The sequence below is a fragment of the Zootoca vivipara genome, chromosome 1 (assembly GCF_963506605.1).
Source record: "Zootoca vivipara chromosome 1, rZooViv1.1, whole genome shotgun sequence".
In the NCBI taxonomy this organism is placed as follows: domain Eukaryota; kingdom Metazoa; phylum Chordata; class Lepidosauria; order Squamata; family Lacertidae; genus Zootoca; species Zootoca vivipara.
Genome location: NC_083276.1, coordinates 68,113,721 through 68,130,086, shown reverse-complemented (window position 1 = coordinate 68,130,086; position 16,366 = coordinate 68,113,721). Strand labels below are relative to the sequence as shown.

The following is a 16,366-nucleotide window of genomic DNA, read 5'->3' as shown; positions in this document are numbered from 1 at the left end:
TTTGATTACTGCAATGTAGTATAGATGGAGCTGCCTCTGAAGATGGTTCAGAAATTTCAGCTGGTGCAGAATTCAGCGGCCAGGTTTGCATTGAAGCAAGACATACAGGTATAACACCAATGTGGCCTGATTGCTCTAGTGCCGATCAGTTTCCGGGCCCAATTTCAAAGGGTTGGTTTTGATCTATAAAGGCTTAAACAGCTTAGGACCACAATACCTGCAATCATCATCTGAGGACCTTCTTTGTGTGTCTTCTCTGTGATGATAATAATAATAATAATAATTTAAAAAAATAATTTTATTTATATCTCGCCCTCCCCAGTCAAAACCAGGCTCAGGGTGGCTAACACCAATAAAATTACAATAAGATATAAAAGAAAAGAAAACAATTAAAATACAGATTAAAATACAATATTAAACTTTAAAATTTTAAATGCAGCCTCATTTTAAGTAGTCCATAAATCCAAACCATGAGGGAGGAAAACACAGGGGTCAGACTGAATGTGAGAGGTCTGGAGGGCAGCAATGTGAGAACAGACCTTTTCTGCATTGGCTCCCTGCTTGTAGAATGTTCTCCCCTTTGTTACATATCTTTAGACACCAGGCAAAAACATTCTGCTTCTTCCATTCCTTTGGCTAATTAAACCAGGCATCCCCAAACTTGGCCCTCCAGCTGTTTTGGGACTACAATTCCCACCATTCCTGACCACTGGCCCTGTTAGCTAGGGATGATGGAAGTTGTAGTCCCAAAACAGCTGGAGGGCCAAGTTTGGGGATGCCTGAATTAAACAATCTATGGTCTTTTAAACGGGGGGGGGGCTGGTATTGGTTTTTTTATATATATATAAAATCTATGTATGTTTATGTTTTCAGATTGTAAACTGTCCTGTGATCTTCAGATGAAGGGTGGTACAGAAATTAAATAAATAAATAACATAAAAATAATTAATAAATTTGGGGAAGGAAGAAGGGGTAAATAGGAAGGCCAACACCCATACAAATGGGCTTCTGTCAAATTATCAACCTGACCAAAGCATGCAGAGGAAGATTCTCCTAAGGTTTATCAAATATGCGTGTTTGTGTGCATACAGGTGTAGGAGCTCACCCACCATTAGATTCACAGTTAATTGGGTTGAAATATGCTGAAGGTAATTGATCACAATATGTTGTGGTGGTTTTGCTGAGGTGTGTGTATGCAAATTCATGTTAAGTTCTGCCGTTGTTTCAGGTTGAGGACAAAGCTTAGATCTATTTTATGCAAAGCTATATTCTGCTTCCCTCAAAGAAGCACAGGGCACAGGCTATCTGACCTGTAGCTGCTATTTTTATTTCATTTCCCCTGTGGCTCTGCTCAAGAATGAACTCTGTTAGCACACCCACAGATGAGTCCAAACAAACAGTTTGGGATGCAGACTATCTGCAAGACAGAGAGATGATTTAGCTATTGCTTGCCCCTTTCGGTTCTGAGTTCTTATTCCCCTTAGCAACACACTGGCTGTAAGAGAAAAACTTATTCATCCTCTAGAAATGTAATATTTACTCAAAACAATTTTATTTGCCTTGGCTTCCTCCTGGTGCCTTAAAGTGATAGCCAACATCAAGTACTTAAAAAGCCAGCATGTGCATATGACTCATATTTGTTATCCTTATTAATAAAAAAGCACATGTTTTTTGCTGTTTGGTGCAATCATGTGGGACTCAGGTCTGGAGCACGTCTTAAGCATAGCCTGTCTCTCGAATCTGCAGAGATTTGCCCTGCTCCATATTTAGACCTTGTGGGTGGAAGGCTAGGTAGAAGCCAACTTTTTATGCCATTACATCACAAGAATCAAGGACTTTAGGCTGAGGGGTCCAAGACAATTAATGAAGAGCAGCTGTTCACATGTAAATCACAATAAGTATGTAAGTATTAATAAAAGAGATTTTATTCACAGCAGGATAATCTCATAGTTGAAATTAAACATGCACACACAGCCTTAAAGATAACTGGAAAAGGATTAGCATTCACAAAGCAAAGGTCCAGCTAAGCTCTAATTAACTGAGTTGTTAGCAAAGCTATTTACATCAACCAACAGACATTGCCCACCCAGTTATTTCACAAAATGGCAGAAGCAATTACCAAAATTGAATCACTGCCCTATCTTGGCATGTCAAAGAGGTGACCAAAATGTGACTCGTATGGTTGTGGGCATGCGTGGGCAGGCAGAGAATGAACAGGTTTTGAGTCTTCTCCATGAGGCACTTTTGAGCTACCTGTCTAGTTTGAAATTGAATTTTCTTTCTTAAGATGGCATTGGGAAAACAACAGAAATCTATCTGCTAGAGCTAGCCACATATTTCTCAGGTTGTCTTAGCAGGCTGGGCAACATCTGTTCACCTTATCTAAAAGTGCATTTTTAAAAAGAGAGAGTCTGTCCAGCTTCTTCCTACTTCTCTGTGCACTTATATATATTCCATGGGTCTGCCGTATCTGAGATTCTGCTAGAAAACACAGCCAGGGGTTGTAGGATAATGCCTAAGTGGGGAATAAATGGCAGCAGCCTCCCACAACAATACATTCTCAGACAGATGGTCCAACTCACTTTGAGCTGTCAAATATTCCCTACACTTCTTCACTGAGTTAAGCAAGTTCTTACCTATTATGATGAATAATGTTCATATATGCTCACAGCAGGATGTGCAGGATGTTAGGGGAGGAGTATCATCTCTGGTGGGAGATATGTTATGCCTCTTCTGGGATAGTTTGTCCACCTTTCATCCCCGCCCTGCACTCAGCTCTCATCTGTGGCTCCTAGAAGCTGTCAGCATGTGACAGTGGCCACACCCTGGGAAACGGCTTTGATTGGCTGGCTAAACAGGTGAGGGTAGTTGATGGGTCTCAAGCCCTCTGTGAGTAAGTTGCAGGCTGCAACTTAGATGAGCAGGACATGGTGGGGTTGATTTGCAAAATATGTATATGTGGGATTTATCAAAACCACTTTAAATCTGTGGTGTGTGGTGTGGTGTGTACACACCCTAGGAGGATCCTGACCACATCAGCCAGGCTTCAAAGTGCTTTGGGCCAAGGCAGAATGTTTTCCAAAGCTCCAAACCAAGGTACTAACTGGATCTTGTGGTTGGTGCACTACCTCGTATACATTTCATCTCAAAGAGGAAATGTGCCAAGATCCTTGTTGCTGAGACATTGGGAATATGGCTGTCAAAGAAGAACTATGTAGTAATTGGTCAGTTTAAGAGAATCGGGGAATGGAGTATGTGCAAGAAGGAGATTTACAGCAATATCTGTCTCAGGAAAGCAATAGTATCTTAAAAGGGCAAGCCTGCTTTTGTCGACCAAAATGTAGCAATTCCAGCTCCCCCCACCCTTTTAAAGCTGTACCCTGGTCATGTCTCTTAGCACATAGTCTTTCATCTGAAACCAAAGTGATAAGATAAGAGCTGACCAAAGGTCAAATGAGTCTAGCATTTTGTTGTGACGGATGGTCAGCCAGAAGCTTCTGTGAAGCCTACAATCAGGGCATGACACCCAGGAAAGCAGGAGTGATTCACATTCTCAACATTTGGAACAGCACATCACCAGAGTCTACCATGTGTATCAATTTGCACCAAACTATCTGTAACACTGTTGGAGCACTGGTGTCATTTTCACTTCAAAACTTCAATGATGGGAGTTATAATTAAATGAAACTTTTGTGGTCTTGACTGTAGAGCTCTTCTGGCTCATGAGATTTATTGGAACTTGAAATCAGTGGAATCTTTAACCACTTTCCTTGTAAATGAGAGTGCACTGGACAAAAAGACAAAAGTATGTGATATCAGAGAGCTGACTCAGTTCCTGGAATCCTCGGGGACAGAAATGCTGATAAAATGAGAGGCAACCCTTTATGTGATGAACCCAAACAACATTTGTCTGAAAACAAGGACTGTAGCAAGGATGCAATTTACTACAAGATTGCTGACGAGGAAACCCTTAGAAGGCAAGAGATGGAATTGAACATATTTTACCAAGTTTGGCTACAGCTATAGAGTAAAGGAAATTGTGAAAGAGAAAAGGAGGTTCCAATTTTGTTATTTGCCACTGGTGCCGAAAACTGGAAAGGATTTTTATTAAAAGTAGACTAGTTACATTCTTAGGCTGTGTCTGCAGCTTTAAATCCAGATGCTGTGGAAGTACTTCTTAATGCAGGTGAAAAATGCAACTCCTCCCAATGGTGACATTCCTTTAAATAAAAAAGCGATCAATGTTTCATTACGCACATTGTCTAAACCTAGACACACACCAATGCTGACTTGGACTTGTGGAAATCTATAAATGTAGATGTGAGCTTGGACTGATTTCCCCAGGCTCCAGTCATTGCTTTGATGTTGGGAAGCAGTGCTTGGACAGATTATCCAAAATTTGTGATGTTTACAAATGGAACCCCTGGAGAAGAAAAAGAAAGTATTGTTCTGTGTGAGTAAAGACATCATGGACTGTGACATCCTCCAAAAATGATGGAGACTTTTCAAAATACCTATTCAGTGCCATAAATACACCATAAATAGAGGTCATTAAATGACAGGGAACAAGAGCTTTCCAATGTAAACAAATAAATTCTGCATTGTACTGCCCTCTCTGGCCTTATAAAACCAAGTCCAGCCGAGGGGTTGCAATACATTGCATGGCAATAGAACCTAATAGAAATGAAGCTGAGGGGGTGGGCTTTGTCACTGCTGTTCCAAAACTTTAAACGACACGAATGTGAAATTATAAGTCTGTCCATACTTGCCCCATGATTTACTCCCTGCTGTTATTTGATGCTGCGGAATTGCAAAAGACTGGAAAATATTATGATTTAATAGGAAAAATTTGGAGTAAATTTGGAAGAAGGAAAAGGAAAAGAAAAGAATCCTAGAATGGCAGGCACTATTACAAACTAAAAACACAGCTTGACTCTGGAACTTTCTTGTTAAGTTTATAGTTTAGTGCTAATGGGTTCGGCAAACAAACACTTGTGTTTATTGTGACAGAATGAACAGAATGTACTATGGGGACAGCATGATTCACATTTCCATAGGAGGCTTGCTGACTGAATTAAATGTTGTGCCCCTCTGCTGTGGTTTGTTGAACATGCTGTGTTTGTCGACATGCTGCAGCCTTGTTCCATGAAAAGCTGATATCTGAGGTTGATAAAATATATCTGAGGTCTTCCTAGTAAATCAGCCTTGCTGTGGGTCTGTCTATTAAGTGGCTTTATTGTCTCTGGCTGCTTGTTTGATATTTATTTATACATTATTAATGTTTTTATTTGTAAATAATTTGACTCATAAATGTTTATTTGTCCCCCACTCCCCCCCATTGGAACCTAAAGCAGTTACTATGATACAAAAACAAATACAGACAATTAAAAATGCTATCTGCTGACAATCAGCCAAAGAAGAAGAAGAAGAAAAAGAAGAAATGAAATCATAGAATCATAGAGTCCAGATTGATCTTAGTCTGGACCCCTGGGTTCTGAAATGAGGGGAAAGACAGATACGCAGTTGCTATGCTGACTAGGCCTTTGCTAAATTGCTACAGTGGACCATATTCTGAAAAAGGTATGAATTTGCATACTTATAGCCGCTCTGGGCCCAGAGTATACACTGGTAAGACCCCAGGACAGGTATGCTGAATTACAACTCCTACCAGCTCCAGCAACCACACCTCCTCTAGGTAAATGTCTGCCAACCTTTTTGGGCCAATGGGCACATTTGGAATTGTGAGAAAGTTCCATCTGCAGTGGGGGCCTGTAGAACAGGCCAGGCCACTGCAAATGAGCTGAGCAGGAAGAACAAACATTTTCTCTTGGGTTGGATTTTTGAGGGGATATTCACTGAGTTCACATCCACACCATACACTAAAAGCAGTCTTATACTGTTAAGTATAGTCATTTGATTCACTGACCGTGGTAAATACTTGCGTGCATTTTTACCATGTGTTTAAATGTGATTGGTTGGGGTAACTGAATTCTAGAGAGTTCTCTGGTAGTTAGTTCTCATGTGATTGGCTAATGTTGGTCACATGGGAGGTGTCTAGTAAAGGAGAGACTTCGTTTTATGTGAAGCAAGATGACTGTGTTTTAGAACCCACTTGTGAATGTTGCTAAGTTGGATGGATTGTTGGAGTGCTTCTTCTCTGCTTTGAAAGAAAGAGCAAAGCTGCAGCAGAAGGTAAAAGTGGAAAGAAATCTCTCAGAGGAGCGGCAAGGCATGGCCTAATTGAGATATAGAAGGCTGAGTGCTGAGCTCTGGAAAGAGAGGAAAATACAGTTTTTTTGGCAGTTAGAAGAAGAGACTGTAAGCCCATGCTTGGATAAGCATGTGACTATAAATATTATGTTTTAATTTATCTATAAGTTTATGCAAGTAACGTTTTTGAATGTTAAGTCTGGACATTGGTTTAATTTTCAAAGAAGGGTGTCAGCCATATACACAATTTGAGCTTCTTAGCTGTGACATTCCGCTACCCTTTCTTCAACATTTACCACTTTAACAGTCGTAGCTTATGGTAACTATAGTTTGTTAAGCATGGAGGGAACAAACCACAGTTCCCAGGATCTTTGCGGGACTGTCAAAGTGGTATGAAAGTGCTTTTATGTATGGTGTGGATGTGACCTGTTACTTTTTGTTATGCACCACAAAATGTACCAGCAGGCACACTGTTGCCTCTGGATGCCCTCATGGCAGCTCCAGCCCCAGGAGTACATCCCTAAAGCAAAGGGAAACTGTTTTGGGGACAGTAAACAAAAGTAGCATGGTGAACTTTCGGCCTGGTGACCTGACCAGTCATTTACGAACAGAGAACCAAATTTTGGTTGTAAACAAATGAGAGATGAAGGGATCCAATTAGCAAGCAGGAAAAGCTTTCTGGGATGTGAGGGAGCTGAGAGAGGTCTTAGACCAGGCATTCCCAAACTTGGCCCTCCAGATGTTTTGGGACTGCAACTCCCATCATCCCTAGCTAACAGACCAGTGGTCAGGGACGATGGGAATTGTAGTCCCAAAACATCTGGAGGGCCGAGTTTGGGCATAAATAATAATAATAATAATAATTTATTTATACCCCGCCCATCTGGCTGGGCCTCCCCAGCCACTCTGGGCGGCTTCCAACAGACATTAAAATACAAAAACCTTTAAACATTAAAAGCTTCCCTAAACAGGGCTGCCTTCAGGGATGCCTGTCTTAGACCATGCTTCTCTAGGCTCCATAATAGCTTCATCTCTATTTCACACAAACAGCTTCCTCTCCCATATCTATCTTATTTTTTGTGCTGTAGTATATCTCTTCTCTGGAATGCACACAGTAAGAAGAAAATGTTCCTTTTGGATTGCATTCTTGATGCTTGTCAAAACTTTGCCTTGAGACAGGCTTTACTGTGTTGAGTTTTCCACATACATTTTGTACAGTTTTTTTAACTTGTTTCAGAAAATATTACTTCTACCTTAGCAAAAAAAAAATCCTTGTGATTTTTACACATAGCTAGATTTTATCTGATGTTCATGATATGGACAGCTTTGAAAAGATTTTCTTTCCCCCCAGATTTCTTTTCTTCTTCCTTATTACATTTTATTTATTCCTGGGAGGGGTTCAGGCTGCACTATTTTATTTTGGAACATTTTTGTTTAGTGCTTCCTTGAACTAATTTTCTACTTAGATGTTCCTCAGTGGATCTTCTTTCCTGGACACCAAATTGTTCTCTGCTAAGGGGGAAGTAAATGAGCATCTAACACCACAGGAGCCTGTTCCCTGGAATTCCACTCTGGAACTGGCAGCTAGTGTTCTTCTCTTTAATATGCTATAAAGTTAGGACAGCTAGGAATGTGGTAAGAGGCTAGTGGAGCTTAGGCAGGCCTTCTTTGGGGTTCAGAAATTGTAGTTAATTGTAGTTAATTAATTGTTATTTATTTTAATCTTACATACCAATCCATGCACATAATAGCAAGGATTAAAACTCGATGTTTTAACACAGTTGATTTTTCCATGTAACCATTGTATCCTAATACCCACATATATATTGTGCTTTGATTTTTCATTTAATATTGTTTGTGGCTTATATGTACATCTTTCATACTCTGGAATTAAAATAAAACGGCAGTGCCAGCAAGTCCAGCTATGTAGGCTCAGCATTCCCATCTGTGTCACTCCTGGGCCAAGATCCATCTGAGGGTGGGGAGGGGTCTCAGGGAGGGCATTTTGTCCAGGACAGCCTCAAGCCTAGACATAGTCCTGCTGCAACTTAACATGTTGGGTACCTTCAACTGAACACTAGCATCAGGGCAATAAAATAGGAAATAAGAAATAAGAAAATAGAAAATAAGGAAATAATCCTTGCAATTAACTTTCTAGCATTCATATATGCCTTTTCCTTTTGAGCAACCTAGTGAAAAATATCAATAGTCTTATCTGTTTTAAGGAACGTGTGTGTGTGTACGTGTGTGTGTGTGTAGAGAAATCCTTATAGAAACCAGCATGTCCAGAGATCTTAACAAAATTTTGTTTCAGGTAGCAAACTAGCTGCTGTGCATTTGCTTTTGAGTGCGTCTCTCTGAGGAAGGAGGGGCATTCCTTTTATAGCTTGAAACATGTTATCCTGTGTCACGCAAGCTGTTCGCGTTATAGATGCAAACATTCCAGTGTAAGCTAAGCTTATCTTGTGTCTTTTCCACCGAGACTTGTGGGTTTAGTTTTCTTGAGTAGTTTGCCTGAACATTGTCCAGTAAGACTTCATCTTAATTGATTAGGACTTGGAACGTACTTTCTTGGACAAATTGCATTCTGATGAATAGTGCACTCTCCCTCACAGCTGGGCTGCCAGAAAGCCAAGATATTATTTTCTGTCTAGCAACCATCCCAAAGCGACCCTTAGGTAAAGTTCAGAATCCAATTTCATTTTTTAATTCATTTAATTCAATTCCATACATTTCAACACTAAGCGACTGGAATATGATTGGCTCCAAAAGTTTTACCTTGAAAAATTTCGCTGTGATGTATTCCATCTTCACCTACAAAATGTCCTATCTTTGAAACCATTCACTATAACTACAAAGTATGATGTGGTGGCTGAGGAATGTTTCTTTCCCTTAGGTAGGGAAACACTGCCATCCTAACTTCAAGAGAATAAACACTGGATTGTTTTAATTAATTTTATAAGATTACGCCAAAAGCCTAAGACCAAGCAGAGGAATGATTATGTGACTCTTCTCAAATGCCTCAAAGGATACTGCTTTTCCATATTCCATTCTCCTTTGACCTGTAGTGGGTCATGGAAAAAGTGAAGTATCTGTTGAATGCCCATATGTAGTGTTGCAGCATTCCATTCTTAATCTGACCTCAGAGCAAGGAAGGAGGACTGTATTTCAAGCATACTGGTCCTAGTCCAACCAAGGTTAGCAGTGACCAGGCCTATTTCTTATTGAGGTAATAAACCTGTGTCTGGGCTGTGCCACTCCAAACTGCAGAGGAGAACTCATGTGATTGAGTACCATTGTTGCATTTAGAAAATTAGATGCCAGAGCAAAAAGTTGTAGGCTACCCTGACATATGTTGAGAGAGAGAGAGAGAGAGAGAGAGAGAGAGAGAGAGAGAGAGAGAGAGAGAGAGAGAGAGAGAGAGAGAGAAGGACGGATGAGCTGCTTCTTCAATAAGAACTTACCCCAAGGGACAAGCTTATTTAAAAAAAACTCAAAATAGTCTTGATCAACTGCAAGTCAGAGACAAAGAATAAGAGAGTGTGTGTATCCTTTTGCTCCAAATAACCCAGTTAAAGCTGATTTTTTGTCTGTGGGTAGAAGAATATGGCCACCTTGCTAAACAACCCTGCTTATTGTTTACATTAGACCTGTAAAACTTGCAACTCAGTAAGCCGCATCATGCAACCCACAAGCTATATATTGTGTGCTTGACAGCTCTTCCTTCTTGTTCCTTCCTTTTTGTCATTCCAGGCAGACTGCAGAAACAGATTAATTTATTGAGCCAATTCTGGGCTACCATGCTTGACAGGTGTACATCAATTTCTCTGGTGAGCCATCGATTAAATTACGGTATATTGAATGTAATATGTGTTCGATATTTATAAAATATGGATGACCTGTTACTGTTGTGAACAACTTTGAACTAAGCTTTGTTACTTGAAAAGTAGCACACAAGTATTAAATAAAACAAAACAGTGCTTAACATATATAATCATTTAACTTGAGACGAAAGGAGCCTCCTGTTTTGCCAGACATTATTGACTTACTTCTTTTCTACTTATGATTCACTTTCTCCTGGCCTCATGGAAACTGCTTATACATGAGCAGCTCACACATGGCTGTGAGATATTCCTTTGTGACCCCAGGATTCCACTGGGGGCTGGTTGTGTCGGTCTTTCCTACAGAATTGGAATACAAAAGGAATTCCCCCTTTCCCCTTTCAATGCAGTGCTCATTCTGTGAGAAAGAGCCATGTGATTGATTCCCATGTGCGGCAGGCTGAGGGTCATCCAGGAGGTGATTGGAGATGTAGAAGTAGCAAGAAATGACATGACACTGGCTTGGGATCGAAATAGCCACAACAGTAATGATATGTAAGTCGGCTTTGGCATAGGCATTCAATATATATCCTGAATCAGCCAACCTGGTCACTGGCTGATAACTACCTCAGTATTGATCATGGAGTTAAAGGTCCCTCTGTGATGCAAATCAAATAGGGTGATACCACCAGGTCGCCATTGGGGGGTGTTATATGGCCCATTAGCCCCTGTATGGGCTTCTGGACAGAACCCTACCCTTGGACCCCTTTAGCAGGTACCCTGAATTTGATCCTGGATCATGAGGTGAGGCACCCACAGCTTGGACTAAGGTTCCAATTCAATGCCCTTTTCCCAATAAAAGTTGTGAAAGTTGCTATTTGGAAGACACCCTCCCCATCCCAGGCAGGGTCAATTGGTCTGCAGGCAACTTCCTCCCTGACCCCAAAATTAGACCGATTAATTCCACAGCCTGGCCATACACATGCACTGCCTACCTACCTCTTGGCAGAGCCAACAACATACAGAGTGGGAAGGTGGGACATCTGATTCCAACTGTGCCACATGCTTGCAGTGCAGCTGGCTTTTATGCTATGGCAGTGGACCTGAGTGAGGACTGGCTCCACCAGGTCTGTTGCCAGAGCACAGCCCCCGCTCAAGGGCCATGATAGGCCCATTTGAATTTGAATTTTTTTGGCGGACAATCCCACCAGCCACCATGACTGGCCGAGACTGAAAGTGATGTCAGCCTTTCCTACCTGCACCCCCCCCCGTGGCTCCCCCATGGTAAGCAGTCTTTGTGCAACAGAAAATAACATTTAAAGGGCACCATAAACGATCTGTAAACTGAAGTTTCATTTCAGTTTTTTTGAAGTTCGCATATCACATTCTTTTTATTTTAAGCTTTATTGTCACTGAGGGATCCACCCAGACATATGTTAATTGCCATTTTAATTTTTATGGGGAATAAGCAAATCCACACATCAGTACGTCAAAAAAGTGAGAACAAAAATTCATGTGAGATGAATTTGTTAAGTTAACTAGGCAAATTATAATGATAAGAAGAACTGCAGAGGTCAGAGAGAGTGGCTGGGGAAACCCAGCCAGATGGGTGGGGTATAAATAATAATAATAATAATAATAATAATAATAATAATAATAATAATAATAATAATTACTACTACTACTACTATAAAACAGTACATGGAAACAACTTACAGTGCAGTCCTAAACATGTCTCCACAGAATATGTAAGTTCTGTTGAATTCAGTGGCGCCTCAGATTGTGTCCTCAGTCATTTCCCAACATAATTACTGGTAATAGTAAAATTCTAAGATATTGTAAAGTACTAAATCATGTAATTAAGGGCCAAAACGAAAATAATTAACTGCAAGAAAATATATCCCCTGCTTAAACTTTAGATCATAGAATCATAGTAGAGCTGGAAGGGACCTTGAGAGTCATCATCTAACCCCCTGTAATGCAGGAATCTCAACTAGATCATACAGGACAGAAGGCCTTCCAATATCTGTTTTTAAAACTCCAAGGAAGAAGGGTCCACCACCACCTCTTGTGGGAGTTTGTTCCACTGTCAAACGGATCTCACTGTCAGAAAGTTTTTCCTGCAGTTTAGTTAGAATCTCCTTTCTGGTAATTTGAATCCAATGTTTCAGGTCCTAGCCTGTGGAGCAGGAGAAAACAATCTTGCTGCATCTTCCATGGGAAAGTGCTTTAGTTCCCCATAAGGCCCTTTATCATCTTGGTCATCCTCCTTTTCACACATTCCAGGTTGTCAATATCCTTCTTAAATTCTGATGCTCAGAACTAGACACATTACTCCAGGTGTGGTCTGATCAAGGCAGAATAGAGCGGTACTATTACTTCCCTTTATCAGGGCACTATAATGTTGATGCAGCCTAGAATAAAATTACCTCTTTTTCCCACTGCATCACACTGTTGTTAAACAGTTCACCCTAAATGGGATAGTGGAAAATGTGTATAAGGATTAAATGCTTTGTCAGTGTAAAGACAGTCTTTGCCCTATCCTTCCTCACATGCTGAAGTGCACAGAGAGGAAAGGAGAAAAGTCATCTAAGGATAAACGTCTGGAATGAAAGATAAGACTGAATCTTGGAATTCTCTGGTAGTCACAAACAAGCTCTTTATTTACATTGCACATCATGCAGGATAATGCAAAACAAGTGGCTTGAGGTAATTCCAAGAGAGAAACAGACAATGGAGGGGGAAATTGAATTCTGGCTGAGAAACAGAATGATTTCAAGACATGGTCTAAGTTTCCTTTCAACATGCTAATCCTTGGTGTTGACAACCATGTGTTCTCAAAATGCATGAGACTGAGACTGAAAAACGCAGCAGTTACAATTAAGGTAATCAGGAGATACCCTCACAAGATTGCATTTAAGGTTTTGAAAACATGCTGCTTGGAGGGGGGTGGCGGTATTTCACATCTGGTAGTCTCTGATACAATGTTCTTTGCATTCCTAAACTTCTCCTCTTACAACAACCATTCTTAAGCAATGAAAACTCATTTATGTGACCCTTACATTTATGAGCCTTGAGCTGCCTAGTAATGTTGAGTTCAAAAGGGCGGAATGAGTGAGTTTGCTTGGCATCAGATTGGAAAGCAGCACTTCAAGGTGGTTGAATCAAATGGGTGTCAAAGAGCTTCAATGTTCCACCCATAGCCATTACACTAGAAAACAGATCCTGGAGAAAAGGGGCTTGGCAGTCTGTAGTGCAGGGGTGGGAAGTTTGCTGGACTACAACTTCCGTTGGCCCTGACCTTGTCCATGCTGGCTGATCAAGTGTTGGGAATTGGAGTGCAACAACATCTAGGGCCACAGGTTCTTCTTCCCTGATGCAGGGTCATTTTGTTGATAAGTTGTTTCAACTTTATTCACCACATCCTTGCCTCCACCACAGATACCTTTGTTGGGTTTGCTGGCCACTAGTTTACTTCATGACTTGTGTTGGCTGTGAGACCATATATTGGCTGTGAGTCCTGGAAGACCTTGCAGGCCTTTTGCCGCCTGGCCTGGGAAGGTGGGGCCCTGACTGACTCCAGCTACAAAAGCTGAACAGACTATTGGGCTGGGGTGTTGTTTGTGGGGCGGTTGTTGCTGTTGGTTTTTGCATCTTTATTATAGATCTTCTTGTGATTTATGTGGAAACTGTTCAGTTTGATTGTGTATTTTTTATGTTTTATTTATTGTTTATGACTAATTTTGTTATGTTGTAGTTATGTATTTTTTCATGTCATAAGCAGCCTTGAGCATGGTTTGAACTGTGGGAAGGTGGCATATAAATAAAATTATATATGTATGTATGTTCCTTCAAATGGTGAAAAATGGTGCTGCTTAATTTATTTAAAGTCCAAATGTTTTAGGAAGGTAGGATATTGAGATCCCTATTTCCTTCAAAGGGCTACATTTGCCAGAGTTCCCTGTGAAGGGAGTTTGATTGTTAAACCACTCTGGGAATTGTAGCTGCCAGAATTCTTTGGGGGAAGCCATGACTGTTTAAAGTGGTAGCTTAGTGCTTTAGATGCATGGTGTTAATGTCGCCTCAATCTCAATATATAAATTGTTCTAGGCTGGAATGTGAACCCAGTGGCAAAACATCTGGGTGATGCTCATTCACAGACTCGGCATCAATGATCAGAAGGGGCAAGCACCTGGACAGTGGGGAGAGCAGATACTGACATGGGTGTAGGCAGGGGGGGGCAGGAGGGGGCAGCTGCCCCCCCCTAGAAGCAAAAAAAATAATGTATTTTACAGACCATAACCAGCACTTTCCCCCTCCAAAAACTGAAGTGGAAAGGGCTTTGCTTTAGCAAGAGCAGCTAAGTCTCCGCTTGCTGGGGGGGGGACACAGCAGTAACAAAAACACATCAAATAAATAAAGCAAAGTGGCTACCAGTAGTTAAGCAGTTAAGACAATGGAGCATATATCCCCAGGCAAGATTCGATAGCTGACCATTTCACCCTATTGTTCTTAAGTGGGAGTTGTTAATGAGCATTCAGGAGCATTAAGAGTTCTATTGGCGATTTAATGAGGGTGCAGACTCAGAGGATTCAATTTGACTAAGGTGGTGCAGACTCAGAGGATTCAATTTGACTAAGGTGGCTCTGCAAGGCTAAAAAGAAGTGAATAAGAAAGGGGGGGCTGTAGCTTTGACAGACACAGTGATGTTTATAAAAAGCATTGGTGTTCCAGTCTGCCCCTCCTCCTGCATCTGTATACTGTAAATCAGGGGTGGCCACCTCTCAAGAGACTCTGATCTACTCAGAGTTTAAAACTGGGGGTGTTGAGTTTTTTTTAACTCTGGAATTAGAAAGGGCGCCACTTGCTACTGCTGAAATTTCAGCACATGTAAGATGTGGCTGGCAGCATTGCCCGGTGCCCCTCAAAAGTCCCACAACTTCATTGCAAGTCTGGTTCATGCCCAGAGAATGTGGATACTACTTGGGTCTTGGCAGTGGAGGACCAAGTGCTGCTGCCTGACCTGTGCCTCTGATCTCAGGCACCGTCATGGAACATAGAAAATTGTCTTATACGAAGCCAGACCATTAGTCCATCTAGTTCAGGATTGTCTTCACTGACTGGCAGCTTCTCTCCAAGGTTCTAGGCAGGGTTCTTTTCCAGTCCTATCTGAATATGCTAGGGATTGGACCACCTGGGGACCTCTTCTTATACAAAGTATTTGCTCTACCACAGACCTGTGATCCTTCCGGATGGTAGTAGGCTGCTGATCCTTGCCAGTGCCACTGTCTGCTTGCCACTTGCTGCCATGTCACCATTGGGATTGGGCCCAGAGGTGGAACATAGGTAGGCGTATCTGCTTCACTTCCTCCTGTCTTCACTTCTCTTTCTGGGACCAAGCTCCACTGTGAGATGAAGGCAGGCTGCAGTGATAGCAAAGAAGAAAAGGAGCAGCAGTTGTTGTTGCTCTTTTGCAGAAGCAGCTGGATTTCCTTGTTAGGTATGTTGTGGGAAAACGGAGTGCTGTATTTCCTTCCCTCAGTTCTACAGGAAACCCCCTGAGGGGGGGGGGTGTCTCTGGACAGAAGGGCCCTCGGAACTATGGAAAAGATGCAGGCTCTGCATCAGGGATGGGGAGCTTGTGGCTCCACAGATCTTGCTGGAGTACAACCCCCATCACCCTTGATCATTGGTCATGCTGGCTCAAATTGATGGGAGTTTGGAGACCAACAACATCTGGACAGCCACAGTTTCCTCACCTCTTCTCTACAGTGTCAGAGTAGCAGGGCTGGTTCCAGGACTTGGGGGGGGGGCACTTGGACAAGATGCTCTCAGTAGGCGCTCCTCCAGCTCACTGCTGTTGCCCCTGCCCATTGGTTTACCTCTGGACCCCTCAGAGAGGACAAGGTATGCAGAGGTCCCTGTGAGTTATTGTCATCCTCTTTCTGCTTGCTTGAAGAATGCGGGTGACAGGGAGCAACTGGATAGAGGAGGACCAAGGGGTTCTAGGCCATTGGAAGTCAACCCTCCAGCTGGGTTGGCAGTCCTGGCAGGTGCCTGATAACGCTGAATCCTGATGCCATTCCTCCCGAGTAGCTTTGGTAGCCCTAGCACAATAAAATGGTTGTTGGTTCAGATGTACATTTCATATGGGGATCAAGAACACATGTGGAATGAAGTGGATGAGCTCGCACGTAACAACTAGTATAAACTTGAATATCACAAGCAAACGCTGAAAGCATTAACTGATTTACCAGATAAGAAGAAGAGCTAGAATATAGGTTTTGGCAGATTACCACTAGCGTCATTGTCTTGCTGCTATAAACTGCCAAGGA

At 41.8% G+C, this 16,366-nt stretch overlaps 1 protein-coding gene across 1 annotated transcript in view; it reads left to right on the top strand.

The window, feature by feature from the left end:
- The window catches only part of SWAP70 (switching B cell complex subunit SWAP70), a 108,655-nt gene that overhangs the window by 45,138 nt on the left and 47,151 nt on the right, over positions 1–16,366 (top strand). Inside the window, exon 13 of the transcript XR_009557731.1 lies at positions 9,964–10,040. The gene's annotated coding sequence lies outside the window, so the exon portion shown is untranslated. The remainder of the gene's footprint in view (positions 1–9,963; positions 10,041–16,366) is intronic.